The sequence below is a fragment of the Labeo rohita genome, chromosome 8 (assembly GCF_022985175.1).
Source record: "Labeo rohita strain BAU-BD-2019 chromosome 8, IGBB_LRoh.1.0, whole genome shotgun sequence".
Classification (NCBI taxonomy): Eukaryota; Metazoa; Chordata; class Actinopteri; order Cypriniformes; family Cyprinidae; genus Labeo; species Labeo rohita.
In genome coordinates this window covers 18,845,137-18,864,312 of record NC_066876.1, presented here as the reverse complement: position 1 = coordinate 18,864,312, position 19,176 = coordinate 18,845,137, and the positions used below count along the sequence as shown (strand labels likewise).

The 19,176-nt window shown below is 36.2% G+C and overlaps 1 protein-coding gene across 1 annotated transcript in view; it reads right to left on the bottom strand.

The window, feature by feature from the left end:
- Positions 1 to 5,839, bottom strand: part of sema3b (sema domain, immunoglobulin domain (Ig), short basic domain, secreted, (semaphorin) 3B) — a 40,082-nt gene extending 34,243 nt beyond the window's left edge. The window contains exon 1 of the mRNA XM_051116704.1: positions 5,052 to 5,839. The gene's annotated coding sequence lies outside the window, so the exon portion shown is untranslated. The remainder of the gene's footprint in view (positions 1 to 5,051) is intronic.
- Between the last annotated feature and the right edge of the window lie 13,337 nt (positions 5,840 to 19,176).

Genomic DNA, 19,176 nt, shown 5'->3' with positions numbered 1-19,176 from the left:
AACAACTTACACACCACTCACACCTATACAAGTGTGCAACGAACACACAAACATACACACAACATTTGCTACAGTATCATTACAAAAATCAACACCCCACCCCCCCAACACTGCACTCTAATCCTTCCTGATCTATCATTCTGTCCTTATCTGTTCATCTTCCCCTCTCCCTCCAGAGTATGTCATGCCTCCTTTGGTAAACTGACCTGTTCAACATTTTTGCACTTGTTGACTCAGTCCTGTTCTTCTCTCACCATATTCTCTAAAAACTCTCAGTGGACATTCTCAAAGTCACAGACACTCACCTCAATATTTCGATAATCAAAACAGGAAGCGATAACAAGTATTATAGATAGCTCAGTTATTGTCAAATTATTAACTTCTGCAGACTATATATCAAACCAGCTCTTTGTTCTTGCTCCAAGGCGACAATGAAAGATTAATTCAGACTTGAAAGACTGTACAAGTTTATAACACCGCTTGTTTGTTTAAAGTATCATTGAAATGGTGTTACATTACGTGTAAATGGCTACATTAAATTAATTAGATTAAATAATACACATTAAAAGTGCATGCAGTATTTTTCTCCTTTAAAAAGTATTTTTTTACACAAAGAAATTAATAGTATTTTTTTTAGGAGTAAAATCATGTACATCTAAAATCACTCCCGTCATATCAGTAGCCTAATAAAAGCTTTTTTTTATTGGGACGTATAACTATTAGGAGGAGGAGGACGAGGAGGATGTGACGTGTGGCCAAGTATGGTGACCCATACTCTGCATTTAACCCATCCAAGTGCACACACACACAGTAGTGAGTAGTGAACAAACACGTACACACACCATATTATTCAACTTTTGTATGATAAGCTATTAAGTGTTAATAAGTAATACACATTTTTTTAAAATAAAACACAAAAAAAACATTACAATAATAATTTTATTTTGGAAATCTACTGCTCACCAAGCCCAGGAGAAGACAAAAGTGACCATGTTTGATTTATATGTTTTGAACGTAGTTCTGGAGAGCTGCTGCAGTTATCTGCATGATGTTTCTAGCAAACGCAGAGGAGGGAGTTCACATAATCCCGCTCATCTCAGAAACATGAGGAGTTAAACTGCTCCTCTATCTCTCCGCTACACCATGTGCCACTTTACATGAGAGTTTTTATCGGTTTTGGGCCGCAAGACACAGTTGTTCATCCTTTCAATAGCATCCTTATATAGTCTCTGAACATGTGAGGTAGGATGTGAAGATCTAATCAACCTTCTCATCTTCATTTGGACTGAACATCTCAAAATGATATTTTATGAGTCACCGTCACACTGCTGTTCTAGAGAGGATGCTGCAGGCACAAACCCAGTTTCCTCAACCACAAAAAAAGACAAATATTCAATCGCAGAGTATTAAATGTCTTCATCTGCTCGTAACTTTCAGAATAGTGCAACAATGGAGAACAGATTATGTAACAACGGTATTTAAAGGAAGTTTTAAAATATTTTCTGTGGTTGCTTCATCGACAAGGAATATCCTGAAGTTTGACACTTAAAGGGATAGTTCAGCCAAAAATGAAAATTCTCTCATTATTTACTCACACTCATGTCATACCAAACCTGTAAAACCGCCATTCATCTTTCTGACCCTGAGAGCTTTCTGTACTCTAGTGAATGTGTCGAAGACTGACATTGAAGAGAAGAAATTATTGACTAAAGTTGTTATTTTTGTTTTCTATGCACACAAAAATGATTCTTGTAGCTTCATAACATTACGGTGGAACCACGGTGGAACTTACTGCAGTTGAGGTCAAAAGTTACAAAGTTTACAAAGCTTTACCAAAATAAGAAGGATCATACAAAATGCATGTTATTGTTTAGGTAGTACTGATCTGAATGAGATATTTCACATAAAAGATGCTTACATATAGTCCATGAGAGAAAATAATAGTTGAATTTATAAAAATGACCCTCTTCATAAGTTTACATCCCCTTGATTCTTAATACTGTGTTGTTACCTGAATGATCCACAGCTGTTTTTTTGTGTAGTGATAGTTGTTCATGAGCCTCTTGTTTGTCCTGAACAGTTAAACTGCCCGCTGTTCTTCAGAAAAATGCTTCAGGTCCCACAAATTCTTTGGTTTTTCAGCATTCTTGTGTATTGAACTCTTTCCAACAATCACTGTATGATTTTGAGATCCATCTTTTCACACTGAGGACAACTGAGAGAGCCATATGCAACTATTACAGAGGGTTCAAATGCTCAGCGATGCTCCAGAAGAAAAAAAAAAAAACACATGCATTAAGAGCTGGGGGTGAAAACTTTTGAACAGAATGGAGATGTGTACATTTTTTTTTTTATTTTGCCCAAATATCATATTTTTTCATTTAGTACTGCCCTTCAGAGGCTACAGAACGTAGTTACATGTTTCCCAGATGACAAAATAAGTTACATTTACCCTAATACTTAAATTTTCTGAAGAGGAACGAAGGTTTTATGCCTTTTGAATAACATGAGGGTGAGTAATTAATAACAGAATTTTCATTTTTGGGTGAACACTGTAAGTGATATTTTAGGGTTCCCACATTTTTTGACCAACAACTTTTCAGGCATGTGTGATTACATCAGAATTATTAAGATTTAGATCGATTCACTAATGAATCATTCAGTGAACTGATTCAACTAATTAACTGGAAAGAACTGACTCGAAATAATTTGCTTATGAATTGGACATCACTATGGCTTGTCATCAAGTTTAATTCTAAACAAAACCAAAATCTAGCTGATAAAATATTGTAAAGTTAAATATAAAACAGAGTCTTCCACTATTTTTATGATTTTATGAAATGACTTTTTCAGGCCTGGAGAACACAACTGTAAAATTCCTGATATGTTTTCCATGGCTTTCCTTTACTTGGGAACCCAGAAACATTCACAGTGATGTACAGAATGAATTCTTTGTTACAACTCAACCCTAAATGTGTCCAGGCCTACAGGTCCCACCACAGTTAAATAGTACTACACTCCACAAAACAATCAATAACCCCACCATAGAGACACCCACCCACACCCACTCACAATCTCCTATCAGAATAGAAACTCCAGCAGTGACAGGACATCTGACAACTGTGGTCTAATAGATGGATATAAAGGGCCCTGAAAGAGAGTGTGAGTTTGTGTGAGGGTGAAAGCACGAGTGTGTGTGTGCGTGCATGAGGAGGGGGAGCCAAATTAATCTGGGGTCTGATACCCCCCTATGGGAGCAGCTCAATTAACGATCCACACCGGCTGAGGCACCGGGCTAAAAGCCATCTCACTCTCAATCTCTCTTACTTACTCGCTCTCTGTCTCTCTACCCACCCCCTAATCCTGAGAGCAGGAATCAAGGAGCCAGAGAGAAATAAAGAAAGTCACTGGGAGATGCACATTAAAGGAAAGTCTGGGACCTTACAGTTGTACGTGCATGAGTCGTTGCGTGTAATTTCATCAAGCGCACACACACAATGCTCTCTCAGAGTCGCCACTAAAACAACACAACATTCTTCTCCTCACCAAAAACACAGCTGACCAAAAACACACAAAGTGTTTCTGTGTGAACACGCATGTGCGTGTGTTTAAGTGAGGGTTGGTATGTGAGTGTTTGCGAGTCTAATTACTATTTTGGGTAGTGAATGGTATAGATTATGTGTGTTTTTGTGTGTACACATACTTTGCTATAGTTTGGGGGCAAAAACTGACAAACCCACTCTTTTGGGACATCCAGGGTGTTCTCAGCTGAAAAACTCACTGATTGACAAATAATGAAGTTGCTGGAAAAAGAAAACTTGTATTCATTTATGGTTAATTTATAACCCTATTGGATTATAATAAGGGTCAATTTTTGGGAATTGAGATTTATACATCATCTGAAAAGCTGAATAAATACGTTTTTAATTCATTTATGGTTTGTTAGGATAGGACAATATTTGGCCAAGATAAACTATTTGAAAATCTGGAATCTGAGGGTGCAAAATATTGAGAAAATCACCTTTAAAGTTGTCCAAATGAAGATCTCATCAAAATTTAAGTTCTGATATATTTACGGTAGGAAATTAACAAAATATCTCAATGGAACATAATCTTTACTTAATATCCTAATGATTTCTGCCATAATACAATGTATTGTTGGCTATTGCTACATATATACCCGTGCTACTTCTGACTAGTTTTGTGGTCCAGGGTCACAAATATACAGAGAGATATTAATAAATATAGAACATATCATACATTTTCTACTAAGAAAGAACTAAATGTATGTGTTTGTGACTATACATTCTCATCTTGTCATCTTTTCATTAATCTGTGATGGATTTGGAGTTGAAAATCTAAAAATCATAAAATGTTGATGATGAAGTGATGATAACAGTCTTTTGCTCTTTGTGTGAACCAAAGAACATCATCCCATGAGCAACACAGGAACAGTCAGAGTTGCACCAAGGGTAAATATTTCAGCAGAAACACACTTACAGAATGAACACGTCTTTCCGTATCACTCTTCCATTCTTTATATCTGTCACTCTCTCCCTCCCTTATTCACAGACCATTTAATCTTTTAATATCATCCTATATTAAGAAAACAGTCCAGACAGGTCATTGCACACAGATACAGAGACAATCTAAACTAGTGTAACAACATAACAACCCATGGTTTATCTATATATTACACAAGATCTTAGAATAAACTATAGTATTCATACTTAGAAACACAATACCAGGCTGTTATTCATCCACAAACTGCACAATATGTTAAATACACACTTGCACAAAGAGGTCGGAACAGCTTGTCGCATTGGAGGGCTCCCTACGTAGTGTACACACACTCTCACTTTTACAACTATTTGTACTGCCTGTATTCAAAGTATTCAAGTAAGTATCAAAATATTTAAATCCTGGTTAATACAAATGAATCTGAGCTAATAACAAATTAAAAAGGGAGAACAATTCACACACACTCACACACTACAGTACATACAAAACCACAGCATTGCTATAAATTACTAGAAAAGGAACTAACTTACCTTTCACTCTTACAGCTGTTTTCTCTTTCTTTTTCTTCGCGAGTCCTTTAAGCCTCAAGTTCATCCGTTCCTGACAGGTGCCATGGTCCCGTAGACTCCAGAGGAACGACAGGCTCACACACACTATCCTCAGTCTCTCAGGAAGACACACACACACACACACACACACACGCTGTGAGGAGGAATGACAGATCACAGCAGCAGCAACAGTCCACGCATGGACATGTGTCTCCAATGTGAAGTCCAAGACTTCTTTTAAATTATGAGTCTGTCTTTTTTTTCCCCCAGCCTCTTCTTTCCTGGTCTGAAATGATTTTCCAGACTTCCCTCTCTCTTTTTCTCCTTTGTTTTATTTCTTAGCTCCCTAATTCCACTGTTTCCTTCTCTATCTACCTTCTTTTTTCTCTTGTCTCTCTCTCTTTCAGTCTTTCTCTGCTTTGGTTCTTGCGCTGACTGCTACCGCAGAGCTCTCCAGCTTTCCCTCTCTCTCTCTCCCTCTCTCTCTCTTTCTCTTTCCCCTCCCTCGGTCAGCCACTCCCTCCTGGATGGCAGGCTATTATGGGTGGAGACTGGTCAGAGGTAAAAGTCTCTCTCTCTCTCGTGAATGCTGCGATGTACACTATCAGATGAGTGTTTTGTTGTGTTGGAATGTTTTAATTAGTTCTGGATGAGTTGCTATGGACTCCGGTGCAACTTCAGCTCACCTTAGGAGCGTAATGAGGTAAATGATTACAGAGATAGTCCAATCCAAAAATGAACTCTCCCTTAGTCATTCCAAACCTATATGACTTTTGTTTTGACGGATATTCTAGTTATTCCAGTAGGAACTGACTAAAAAAAAATTATTAGAATTAGAATTAGAATTATTAAAATTATTTATCAGAGTTCATAAGAAATTAGCAGTGAATGAGTCAGATCTTTAATGATTCAGATTATCCAGTTCCCCAAACCAACCTAAAATGATTCGTCCACAAAAACGGACTGATGTTTCTCAAATTCAACGATCTGGTCACAGTGGTTAACAGCTCACTGGTGGGAAGAAGTCAGTGAATAAAAATTCAAATTGTGGTTTGCCAAAAAAAGCTACAGTAGTACTTCAGATGACGTGAAGTATATCATATGAATAACTTTTATGATGCTTTACTGCTTTAGCATCCTTTTTTGAAGCTTGAAAATCCATTTTCCATTCATTTTAACTGGAAGTCAATTTTTTCACAGTCTCTCCTTTTGTGCTACAGAAAAAGGCAGGGAAGTCTTTTTAGAACACATTAAGATGAGTGAATGATGACATAATTTTCTTTTTTTGGGTGATCCCTTTACCCCTATGTTTAAAACAGTGTATTCATGAAATTAATGTAACAGTCTAACAATCATTACAAGAACTCACTGTGAGCTACGCTACATGCTTTCGACTGAGTGGCGTCATTATGGCACCGATGAGACACTCTAGAGGGCAACAGTCAGCAAATATGATTTCATCAAGCTCTCAAATACATTTACATTTTACCTCAATCTTGTTGATTTTATTCTCTTTCACAAACACACACCGGACCATCTATTTATAGGTGTTTTGGTACCTGAGAACACATTGATCAGAGATACTGTAAGAAGTTTTACTGTGAGAGGAAGAGATAGAGAAAGTGAGATAGAAAGAGACAGAGCTGACCCATGTTATATGATACTTACCATAAGCTGTCATGGAGACCTGATGTCGTCAGCAGCATATAATATAAACCTTTGTTTTCCATTGGCTTCACACACACACACAGAAACAGACAATAACACACATGCACAGGTGTAAGAATGCTTTAAAATGTAACTGGATATCTTGAGCAAGAAAAGTAATGAATAAAGTAACAGAACTGATTAAACTCAAAGTGAGTATCCACTCACAACCTATTTAACTTCATATATTTCAGATTGAAATGGGAAATTCACTAAGACAAAAAAGGGCAGGCAGGACATTATTTTATCAGGACTGAATGCGAGTTTACTTAAACGATTTGGCCACTGTCTAACATTATACATTAGTCCATAAAGCCTAAGTGACATGAGCAAAAGGTAACAAAGGAATAAAAAAAACAAAGTCGTCTGAAAGTCATTTTTCAATATTTGGATGAAATATCACAAAGGCTGTTTTTTAGATTTGGAATAACATGCATTGTTGAATCATTTACAATAAGACCAGGAAAATAAATTAAGAAAGCGACTAGGGTCAGTTCTGATTTCATGAAGACTTTTCATGTAGAAATGGGGTGACCTTTATGGTTCCATGAAAAATCTTTAACATGCGAGGAATTTTTCCATTCTACAAAAGGTTCTTTACACCAAGAACAAAAGTTTTTTTTTTTTAAACTGTTGAAAGTTTCTTTGGGGAACCCAAAATAGCTCTTCTGTGGCATTACTAGTACTGGGCAGTTTAACCAAAAATCTGTATCAACGTTGTTTTTTGTTTTTTTTAGTATTCTGGCGGCAGTGTTGCCAAGTCTGCGGATTTCCTGCGGAACTGGGCTACTTTCACATTGTTGCCGTGGGTTGTTTTTCATGTCCGCAGGTTGAAGCAACCCCAATAATGTATTATTTAGCCCCTAGAATGCTAATTAAAAAAAAAAAAAAAGTGTATTTTACCCCCCAGTCAGGGGATCCCCTTCGAAACGCAATTGGGCTAGTTTTGAGTAGCATTTGGGTGGGTTTTGTTGTGAAAACCTGGCAACCCTGTCTGGCGGTTTGACAGTTTATCACAGTTTTTCCCTGACTGTGCTTTTATATTAATCAGAACGCATTAAAACCGTTGCAGAACCACTGCTTTTTAAACATGATCTAAACAAACATTTTGCAAAAATTGTAAATGTAAATTATTGTAGAATTTCAAAATTCAAAGCAAAAACAGAATGGTCTGACCATGAGGTTGCGTTAGACTTTGACGGACAGGGTCGTAAAAATTCCATCATAATCATAAGTGAGTATAAGGGTTTTTTATGCATCTTTGCAAATCGCCTTTCTTTATAATTTGCTAGTTAGCAAGTTTCGCGGTTAATTGCGGCTAAAGTAAACAGACCGGCTCGTCACCCCACAGAAGAGAGGGGCAGGGTGAGAAGAGCTCGTTAGCATTTAAAGGAACGTGCAACAGAACGGCTCGCTCTGAACAGGGATGATTTTGATAAGGTAAAAAGGGTGTTTTTTTACACTCGCACTGAAAAATTAACCAAAGTATATTATAGACTTCTCATTAAGAGCCTCAAGAATCATATCAGCTTGTGGAAAATGGGCATCCCATGACCCCTTTAAAAGAAAATACCATCTAAACTTTTTTGAAAACAGTCAGTTTCTCCTCAGAGACACATTCATATAAAACCTCCATCCACAGTTCAGTATTTAGAATTTTTTTCTATATTTTGTGCATCGTGAACAGTGAGCTTCATCTGCCTGCTACAGTATTTTCTCTTATTTTTGTCCGTCTTCAGCATCTCTGGCTTCTGTTAACAGCTATTTATGGTTGGTTTATATGCCCAGATAAAGAACTGACTGTGTTATTAATAGCTCTAAAAGTTTTCCAAAACATTAGTCAGAAGTGTATGCAGTTAACAGGGATCTCCTCTCAATTAACGACGCTGTGTACAACGCTTATGCTGGTTTTTAAAAAATTCATTCCGTTTACGTAATTCAAACTGGTTTACCCTTTAAACCGGTAAATCACCTAGCACAAGGCATAACTTCAGAAAAACCCACTTTGAGTGTAAATGAAAACAAGCACATACTGTACACACATTTTCACCTGCTACTAACCCACTTTTCTGTTTCTTTTCCTCTTAGCTGTAGGATGATGGAGAACACATACATATACACAGACACGGTCCCTCCAGGCTACATTGATATGTGTGTGTGCGCGTAGGCCTGAATGGTCCAGGTGGAGAAACAAATCAAGAAATGGGACTGGTGCTGTGAGAGCCATAAAAGCTAGGACCACCCTAAATGAACTAAACACACACCAAATTACACAAACACAAAATAATGTGTGTTCGTTTAACCTGGCTCATATGCGAGAGACACAACCTTGCATTAAATTCCCAAGTCTAGATTGCTTCCTTTTATCTTACAGAAGGTCTACAATAAGGACAGGTTCCTGTAATTACGCAAGTATTCCTGTACAACCATGAGTTAAGAGGCTCGCTCAAGGGCACTGCGGTGACAGAACATGATGGGCATCTTGGTAACCGTTCATTTCATGGCTTGCCCCAAATGGAAATTAAACCTGTGACCTCTGTTACCACATCAGCGCTGTTACTCCACACAGCCATTACTCCTCATCTTCATCTAACCTCAAAGACAGTATAAAGAGGAGACGTTCTGCTGGTAGAAAAATGAATGTGAGGAATTGTAATGCTGAACATGTCAGCTAAAGTAATGTATAACAGTCCCATCTTTTACTTAAGAGTTCAATTCAATTCAAATTTATTTGTATAGCGCCTTTCACGATACATAGTGAATTGTCTTCTAAGAGGCATTGCTTTTTATTACCTATTCTTGGGTCCCACTTTATATTGGGTGGCCTTAGTCCACCCAAAAATGAAAATTCTGTCAATAATTACCCATCCTAATGGTGTTCCAAAGCTTTGTTCATCTTCGGAACACAAATTAAGATATTTTTGATGAAATCCGAGAGCTTTCTGATGTGAATGCGCATTGAAGACTAGGGCTGGGAATCAATTCCAAAAAGAATCAATTCCTCGATTCCAAGGCATTCGAGAATTCCATCAAGGGGAATCGACTCCTCATTCAGAGCTGTTTTCAGTTTAAAAAAAGCTTATGGGTGCCTCTCAAATGGAAGTCTACATCACACGAAGGCTGCATATCTCAGCTGCTACATCATTAAACGTAGCTGAACATTAAAGCATGAAAATAAACTAAATGAAAAGTTGGTACTGAGCTTGTCTGAGTTGAAGGATGCAGCCTTCCATTTAAGCGGAGCCATTTATTCGCTTCTTGCACGAAAAGGCTCTTTTGGATAGATCATTTTAATGAACCAATTCAAAAACTGATTCAGAGAATATTTTACGTTGGAATGGGCTTATTTTGTCCACAATTTTGAGCGCTGCACAGCAGAATAGATCTTATTTACATCTTAAATAAAATGGTATTTTTTTTAACCTTTCTATCAGCCAAAGATAATTATGAAAGAAAACGCACAGAGCACGAATCATTGACTGAGAGCGCATCTGACTGACGGATAAACCACAAGCTCTTATTTCAGTGTTGTTGTTAATGTTTTGTTTATTTCATTTCTGTGTACAGTTTGTTAATTTTGTGCAGAGCATACATTTAAAGTAAACATCATGCAGCTTGACAGAACTGTGCACATTTAGACACTTCATGTCTTGTTCTATTCATGCAATAAACGCATTTCCACTGCTGAGCTGTGGGCAACGACTAATTTCATGCACAATGCAGACAAAATTACAATTTAAACTCAATCATAGCTACAGAAATGCATCATATTTTTTTACAAATAAATCTTAATATTATGAGAAGGATGCTTTCTATGACCTTTATATCCTGCAGTCATAGCAAAATTAGGTTCCTCCAATCTAAAAAACAAAAACAAAAACAAAAAAAAAAAAACTCAGAAAACAACAGTGAGGAATCGATTATTTGAGTCAAATCCCATCAATTCCAGAACCCGGGAATCGCAATTGGTTTCAAAAAACAATTTCAAAAATTTCGGAATCGAATAGCCCTATCGAAGACTGTCACGTAAGACATTAAATTATTGAATGAAGTCATTCTTTGTTTTCTTTGTGCAACGAAAACTATTCTCATAGCTTCATAAAATTATGGTTGAACCACTGATGTCACATGGACTATTTTGTCAATGTTCTTGGTACCTTTCTGAACCTTAAACTATAGACAGCTCTCAGATTTCATCAAAAATATCTTAATTTGTGTTCTGAAGATGAAGGTCTTACAGGTTTGGAACGACATAAGGGCGAGTAATTAATGACAGAATTGTAATTTTTGGGTGAACTATTCCTTTAACTACTATGTACTTGTATATCTAAATTAATCATTTGACACAATGCACTTATTGTGTACATATACATATAACATATTTTAAAAACAGCTGCATATAATTACATCTGTAATTAATTTCTGTAATTACATTTATGATTACACTGTTGATCAATCCCTTACGCCTTAACCCACCCTTAAACCAACCTATAACACCAAACCCATTCCTAACCATACCCGTATCCCACCTCAATAGCAGCAATATGAACGCAATAAGTACATTGTACTTACTTTTTGATGCAAGTACATAATTGTTAATATAAAGTCGGAGCCAAAATGTACCAAATATTTACTTAAATTAACTTTTTTTTTTTTCAAAATGCAGTATGGTTAAAATATGGCTATCAACAAGAAAATTCAGTTAGCTAAAATGTATGAGACTGAAACAAATTTACTGATAATAAATAAATTATAAATATATAACCCTGGTCATTGTGTATTTAAAACACATTCGGTTTTATTAGTATTATAAATGTTACCTACTTCATTTCAGTATGACTGACAAATATGCTTTACATTACATTCATTAGTTTATGTTAAAACTGTGGTTGTAATAATCCAAATGGGTGGATATTTTATATGAAATTTAATTACTTTTTAAATGACTTGTGAGTACATTTTTCTACATAGTAGAGTTTATAGCTGGACCAGCCAGAAATAACTTGCTTCAAAGGGACTTTATTTGCCCCATTCACTGTCATTTAAGGCAACATAAAAGCAAGAATTATTGTTCAATTTTAATGAATAAATAATACCAATTTTAATTGAACATTTCAATTACATTACACAATACATCTACAGTATGCAGTACACACAATTCTGTAACCACATGTAATGATAATCCTAAAGCATAATGTTATGGCTTTATGTGTGTGCAACTGATTTAATTTAATTAAACTCTGTCTTAAATTCATAAATAATAAATATGGCAGTAAAACTTAATTAAATCAAGGACATCGTTCTCACAAGCATTGTAATTTGTGGCTTCTTGTGACAATTCATTATGGTTTCCACAACAATCTGCATTACGGGAATAAATAGTTTATGAAATCCATTTAATCATTTCATAAACATTTGGAAGTGTTGGAAAAACTGTTCAGTCTCATGTGAAGGCTTTTCCACTCAGATGTTTGTGAACTACAATGCGAAAAGGGTAGGGTACATTTTGCTAGCTTATAATGGATTGACTCCATCTCAAAGTCTGCCCTTTATGTCACTAAGCTCTTATACAACAGAAGTTTACATAGTCTTACTACTGTAATTTATTCACTTGTGAATGTTATTTGAAGAAAAACTGATGCGGAAAAATGCCATCCTCTAATACAAATCACACTAAGATCACACAGTACATTCAATGGCATCATAAATCACTTCAAGACTCTAATTATTAAGTATTAAAGAGCTTTTATAGTTGTAATAGCTTTTACTGTTGCAACTAAATCACAAGAACAGGCCAACTACTCCCTTCACTCATGCACTTGTATGATTTAAAGCGTAACCAACTCAGCTGTAGCTGATATAGGAACAGGGAGCCACAGAATAGCCCACCAGAGATGTAGTATATTTGTAATTTCTGCAGATCCCTTGATGATTATGATCATTAATGATACTTAATACCCCGTTCACCGGTCAGAGAGCTGAATCAAATCAAAATGTTCCCTACTTGATCCCTCTGTCTCTCTCTGTTATTCGCTTCAGCCAGCATTCCTGATGGACTGACTGGAATTCAGGCATTCCGGCCAAAGTCTTCGGCACGCACAAAGCGCAGTGGAATTCTGATGTTGTTTCAAAATGCGGAGCTGAGCCCCCTCTCACTTCAGATAGCGAATACATTATTATATTGTGTGCATATTGCTTTACTGCTGACTGTCTGGTCAGTATTGTTCCCACCGGATGACCTTTGACATGTGGCTCCGCCTGTTTTGACCCTACAGTCCCAGCCAGGGCACAGTCTGAGTGTGTGTTGAAGCGGGGCAAGAATTTGACTGCTTACCTGCCAACAAAGTACAACAACGGGATGGTTTATGGCGCATTAGCAAGTTGATGAATGTGTTCACACACACATACACACACACGCACACGACTCAAGGTCTTTGCAAGCATTGTGGCACATTTGCTATCAGCGTGGCCGAGTCCTTGAAAACCGTTTATCAATCACTACTGGCTCAGTTAGGGCGAGAGACAGAGAGAAAGAAGACTGTGATGAAAGAAAAGAGGAAGGGATCAGAATGTAAAAAAAAACAGTAGAAGAGGGACACTGTGGTTTCTGGCAAAAGCAGGTTCCGCTGTAGCATGCTTGAGTGTGTGCGTGTGTTTTGGATACACTGTATCTATGCGCGTGTGTATGCATCACTCAGCTTTAGCCTATAAGTCTGTTGTTATTTATCATGCCGTGAGGTCAGGCCTTTAAGTCACCATCCATAACCACTGCCACCACAACAAATAGCTTGAAAGAACGAAAGAATTAGACTCTGAAAACATGTGTTAGCTATTAAAATGCGATGTTTAAAAAAAAAATACAGCAGTCAGGTACACTAACATTCAAAAGTTTTTTTGTGTTGTTTTGAAAGAAATCACTGTTATTCAGCAAGGTTCCACTAAACTGATCAAAAGTGACAGTAAAGACATTTATAATGTTCCAAGATTTCTATTTCAAATAACGGCCGCTCCTTGGAACTTTACATTCATCAAAGAATCTTGAAAAACGTATCATGCTTTCCACAAAAATATCAAGTAGCAAAAGTGTTTTCAACAGTTATAATTAATGAGGAACTTTACTTGAACCTCAGAACAGCATGTTAGAATGATTTCTGAAGGACCATGTGACACTGAAGACTGGAGTATATAATAAATGTTATTAATGAAAGGAAATGTTAAATATAATTCAAAACAGTTATTTTAAATTATAATAATATTTCACAATATTACTGTATTTACTGCATTTGTAAGCTTAACAGTATACTTCTTTCAAAACATTAACAACAACAACAACAACAAAACATTTCACAGACCCCTTTTGGTAGTGTATTGCAAAACAAACAAAAAGATACAGCAAAAACTGAAATATTTTTACTATTTAAAATAGCAGTTTTCTATCTGAATATATTTTAAAATATATTTTTTGTGATCAAAGCTAAATTTTCAGCATCATTACTCCTAAACTGATCAAAAGTGATGATTTTATAGTGTTACAAAAGATTTCTATTTCAGATAAATGCTGTTCTTCTGAACTTTCTATTCAAAGAAATATGAAAAAAATAAAAATAAAAATACTCAGCTGTTTTCATCATAATCCTAATGAAAAATGTTTTTTGAGCAGCAAATTCTAATATTAGAATGATTTCTGAAGGATCATGTGACTGGAGTAATGATGCTAAAAATTCAACTTTGAAATCACAAGAATAAATTACCTTTTAAAATATATTCAATTAGAAAACAGTTATTTTAAATAGTAAAAATATTTCAACATTTTACTGTTTTTACTGTACTTTGAATCAAATAAATGCAGGCTTGGTGAGCAGAAGAGACTTCTTTAAAAAACATTCAAAACATTACTGTTCAAAAACTTTTGATTTTGGTACTGTAGAAATAGATTTTAAACAAAACAAAAATTACTTTGTCACATGAGCTTTCATTATTTCTTTGATTTTAAGTGAAAAGTCCTAAAATGTTACAATTTTGAGTTTGATTGACAGGCAGTCTGACCAATTATAACGCTGATTTAAAAGTTGACTTGAATTTGAGAAATGGTGTGCTGACATCTTTTTGCAGTTAAAACAAGATAACTTCTGATGTTTATTCATGCTTATTTTGTGCTATAACTAACTAAAAGCACAAAACGGTATTTACTGTTTGAATTTCTTACAAAAACTAAATAAATAAAAAATTAGAAAACTAAAACTTTAATACGAAAAGCAACCTGCTCTGTCTTGTCTGTCGGTGCATTGTCAGTTTTCTCTTTGCTCCGCAATGTATTTTTCACTGCGTGAAAACGATGTATGGCGTGAAAGCGACATGGCCTGTTAGACGTAGCAATAGTAACTAAGCAGGGCGAGTCTTTACGAAAGCTCAATTGTGCCATTTGCACAAAACCGTGAAAACAAAAACATTTACTGCATAAAAACTAGTTGAGTGTTTTAGTTAATAAATGTGAAGAGGCAATTATAATACATTTAATCAAATGGAGTCACATTACTCAGTTCCAAGTTCGCAAATTTATGTGTTTTCACTAGGTCTGAAGCCCATTTCTTAATTTACCAACCACATTAACACTACCCAGTGGTTTATGCCCTTAATTGTCTGCTTTAAGCCACAGACCTATTTCCTGTTACAGATGTGTGCCGGTCGTGAGGAACTATATAAACACACAAAATGCTAGCAAAAAGGTCATGAAAAGAAAGTAGTGAGATGTGAAATGTGGAATAAGAACAGAGAGGATAGTTCAGTAAGAGTGAAATGGAAAAAAAAATCAATTTCAGGAAATAGTCATATTCATGCAACATAATTGTACAGATGTCTGCCTGTGATTTTTACTCATACTTTATGACAGTTACAAAGACACACACACTTTTTCTGTTTTACATAAGTTCGCCCAAAGATCGGGACTTCCCTTTGCTTTTCAGACACTGTAATTGAGAGACTTTAAAGCATTGGGCTTTTCCCTGACAGACTCACACTGACTCACACACACACATGCTTGAGCCACGTGTGAGGGCCTAGGTAATTGAAGCTAAACGCTGTTAGCGCATTTAATGATTATCAAGGTAAACCCATCAGCACATACCCATGATACTCACTGAATCGGGATGTGTACATTTAAAATACTAAATCAGTAAGTGTATATTTTGCTCAACTTAATAAATCAGTAAAGTGCACATTCAACATACATAGTGATGTTCTAAGTTTACAAAAGAATATATGTATTGTTAACACACGCGATTCATTTTTTACCAGTTTAACTGCGTTTTAAATGCAGGGGCGGGGCTAGGGTTGTCCACCCCACTCACAACTGCTGCTTCAGTCTCTTTTTTTTCTTGACAAGAAATGCGTTCATGTCAAGATGTTCATGTCTTCAGTCGTAAAGAAATTGTTTTTTGAGGAAAACTTTTCAGAAATTTCTCTCCATATAGTGGACTTCTATGGTGCCCACGAGTTTGAACTTCCAAAATTCAGTTTCAATGCAGCTTCAAAGGTCTCTAAATGATTTTTGACCTTCTTTGCACGTTTGCTTTGTAAACACTGGGTCCGGACTTTTTTCAGCGATGTAGACGATTTTGAAGTTGGAGGAGAAAATGAGATAGGAGTAACTATATTGAACCAGAATGCAGAGAGTACACGCACAGCTAAGATGAGCATTTGAGGTTAAAAGGTAGTAGTAAAAAGTAGTTCAAACTTTTACTTGCCTGGTCAAAATTTTCACTGGCCCTGCCAAAAAAAAAAAAAAAAAAAAAAAAAAAAACAATAGTTGCTGTTATCATTGTTTTGACCAATGTTATCTTTTATTTTAATAAATAAGCTTATATATCTAAATTTTACATACCAATTAAATTGTACAATTCTCGATTCCAATTTCGATATCACAGCAAGACCTACTAGCCTAACAAATGTAAAGTTCAAACATTATTTATTTGTTCAAAAATTATTTTATTCTTATTATTTTATTACAAATGAAACGATGCTTAGGGATAAACAGCAGACAGACTGAATGAACGCATATTCAGTCTCTGCCAACAGGTGGCGCTTATGGAATAATGATACAGCGTTTCCGTGGCTACCACTGTAAACAAAGTAGCGCCGTGATTATGAACGCAACTTTTAATGCATTATACAGAGGCAAATTAAAAGAAAACGCTAGTAAAACTTTTTAAAACAGTCCGTTCCTCTCAGAGATACATTCATATAAACCCCGTTTCAATATTTAGGATATTATTTCTAATATTTCGTGCATTGTTTTCCTTTTTGCGTTCATCTTCAGCATCTCTGGGCTCTGTTAACGGATGTTTAAAAAAGTTCGTAATATTTCCACACAAAAATATTGAATGTACTTTGTGTGCAAGCCCGGAACAGAGATCGGCTGAAACACGTCCGGTTGATCAGTGCATCTGTACTCCACTGTATAAATTAAAAGGGGTCATCGGATGCCCATTTTCCACAAGTTGATATGATTCTTTAGGGTCTTAATGAAAAGTCTATAATATACTTTGGTTAAAAATTCTCAATTGTTGTGTAAAACAACACCCTTTTTACCTTGTCAAAATCAGCTCAGCAAAAATCATCTCATTCTGGTCAAAGCTGCTTTAAATGCAAATGAGCTCTGCTCGCCCCGCCCCTCTCTTCTCTCTGTGGAGTGACGAGCCTGTTTACGTTAGCTGCATTTAGCCGCTAAACTTGCTAGCTAGCACATTATTAGGAAAGGCGATCGCAAAGATTCATAAAAAAAACCCCTTATACTCCTGCTGTAAGTGAAGCTGGATCATGATTGATTAGTGCGAACATAGACGGATGTATGTAGATCGGGAGGCGCATTCCCTTCACAAACAAACGTAATCTACTGCATCTTCAGCAGCTCAGATGTCAGGAGTAAATGATGACCACTACATTCATTATTACATCCAGCAACACAACACCTCAATCGCTCAATTCTTGTCTAACTTACATCCCTGCTCCGGCATCAAAACATGGAGGTCGGACTGTTACAACTGATCTGAGGTAAGACGCTCATGTCAATCAACTATCGTGGGAGCGGCCTCTGTGGGTGTGACGCTACAACAACAGGCATCTGAGAATGGCTCAATTTGAAAAAGGGGATATTATTTTTACAGATTAATTAAAAACCACTGCATGGATTTTTATCATTATAGGGTAGATGTGTACATTAGTGCACTCTCAGGGCTGGGTTGTGGCAGGAAGGGCATCCGGCGTAAAACGTGCCTAATTGGCTGTGTGGATCACTCCGCTGATAAAGGGAGCAAGCCGAAGGAGAGAGAAGAGGGTAGATGTGTACATACACTGCCAACACACATTAATGTTCAAACAACATGTAAAAGTGAACTTCCATCCAAAGACCCCTTTAAATACAGATTAATCATTGTTAAAGCTACAAAGTGACTTGTCAAGATGGATATTTTGACATGCTTTTGTAGGCTATCTGTCCGTCAGAGATGCGTCTCTCTGTGATCGCTTGAAATTTCAAATGAACAAGACCTAAAAAACACGAGCAAATGATAAACTTTTGTGACGAGGCAGCAGTGGCCCGATCGGGCCAATGACAGATTTGTCAACTGTCCTGAGCGTCTCTCACGCTGGCCCCGGGCCATCGGGCACTCCTTATTGTCGAGCCCTGATGTTGTTAACATCAAAGGTCAAATACATCTGTCATTTAGTACAAACAAGTCAATGATATGCCATGATATTTTTGAAACAATTAAAAAAAAAAGAAGTAAATATGACCCAGACTACACCAAATATTGTTTTATTTGCAATTATGATGAATACACTTGCTGACTACAATTTGTTGGCTGCTGAGAGCATGAAGACATTGAAATTTAAGAGACAAACCAAACACTACAACTATAAAGAGCAAATTTCACATCTGCAGCTGTTTACACGTTTACAAAGTTGTCTATTTATTGCATTTGAGGTTAAAAAGCATATGAATTTGTTTTGTTGTTGTTTTTTTTTTAAGAAAATGATTGTTTCACTAGGTAAGACCCTTATTACTCAGCTGGGATCGTTTAGAGCCCTTTGAAGCTGCATTTAAACTACATTTTGGAAGTTTAAACTCGCAGGCACCAAGAAACGTTTTCCTCAAAAAACGATTTCTTTACAACTGAAGGAAAAAAAAACATGAATATCTTGGATGACAACGAGGAAAGTATATTATCTGTAAACTTTTGTTCTGGATGTGAACTATTCCTTTAAATATTAGGGGTAAAAGAACAATTTCGTAGAGACATCAGTAATAACGATATCAGTGATACTCAAATTCAGTAATAAAAAAAAATTAACAAATATTAAAAATATGCTGCTTTTATGTTGTTTCTACATTAATTTCAAGATT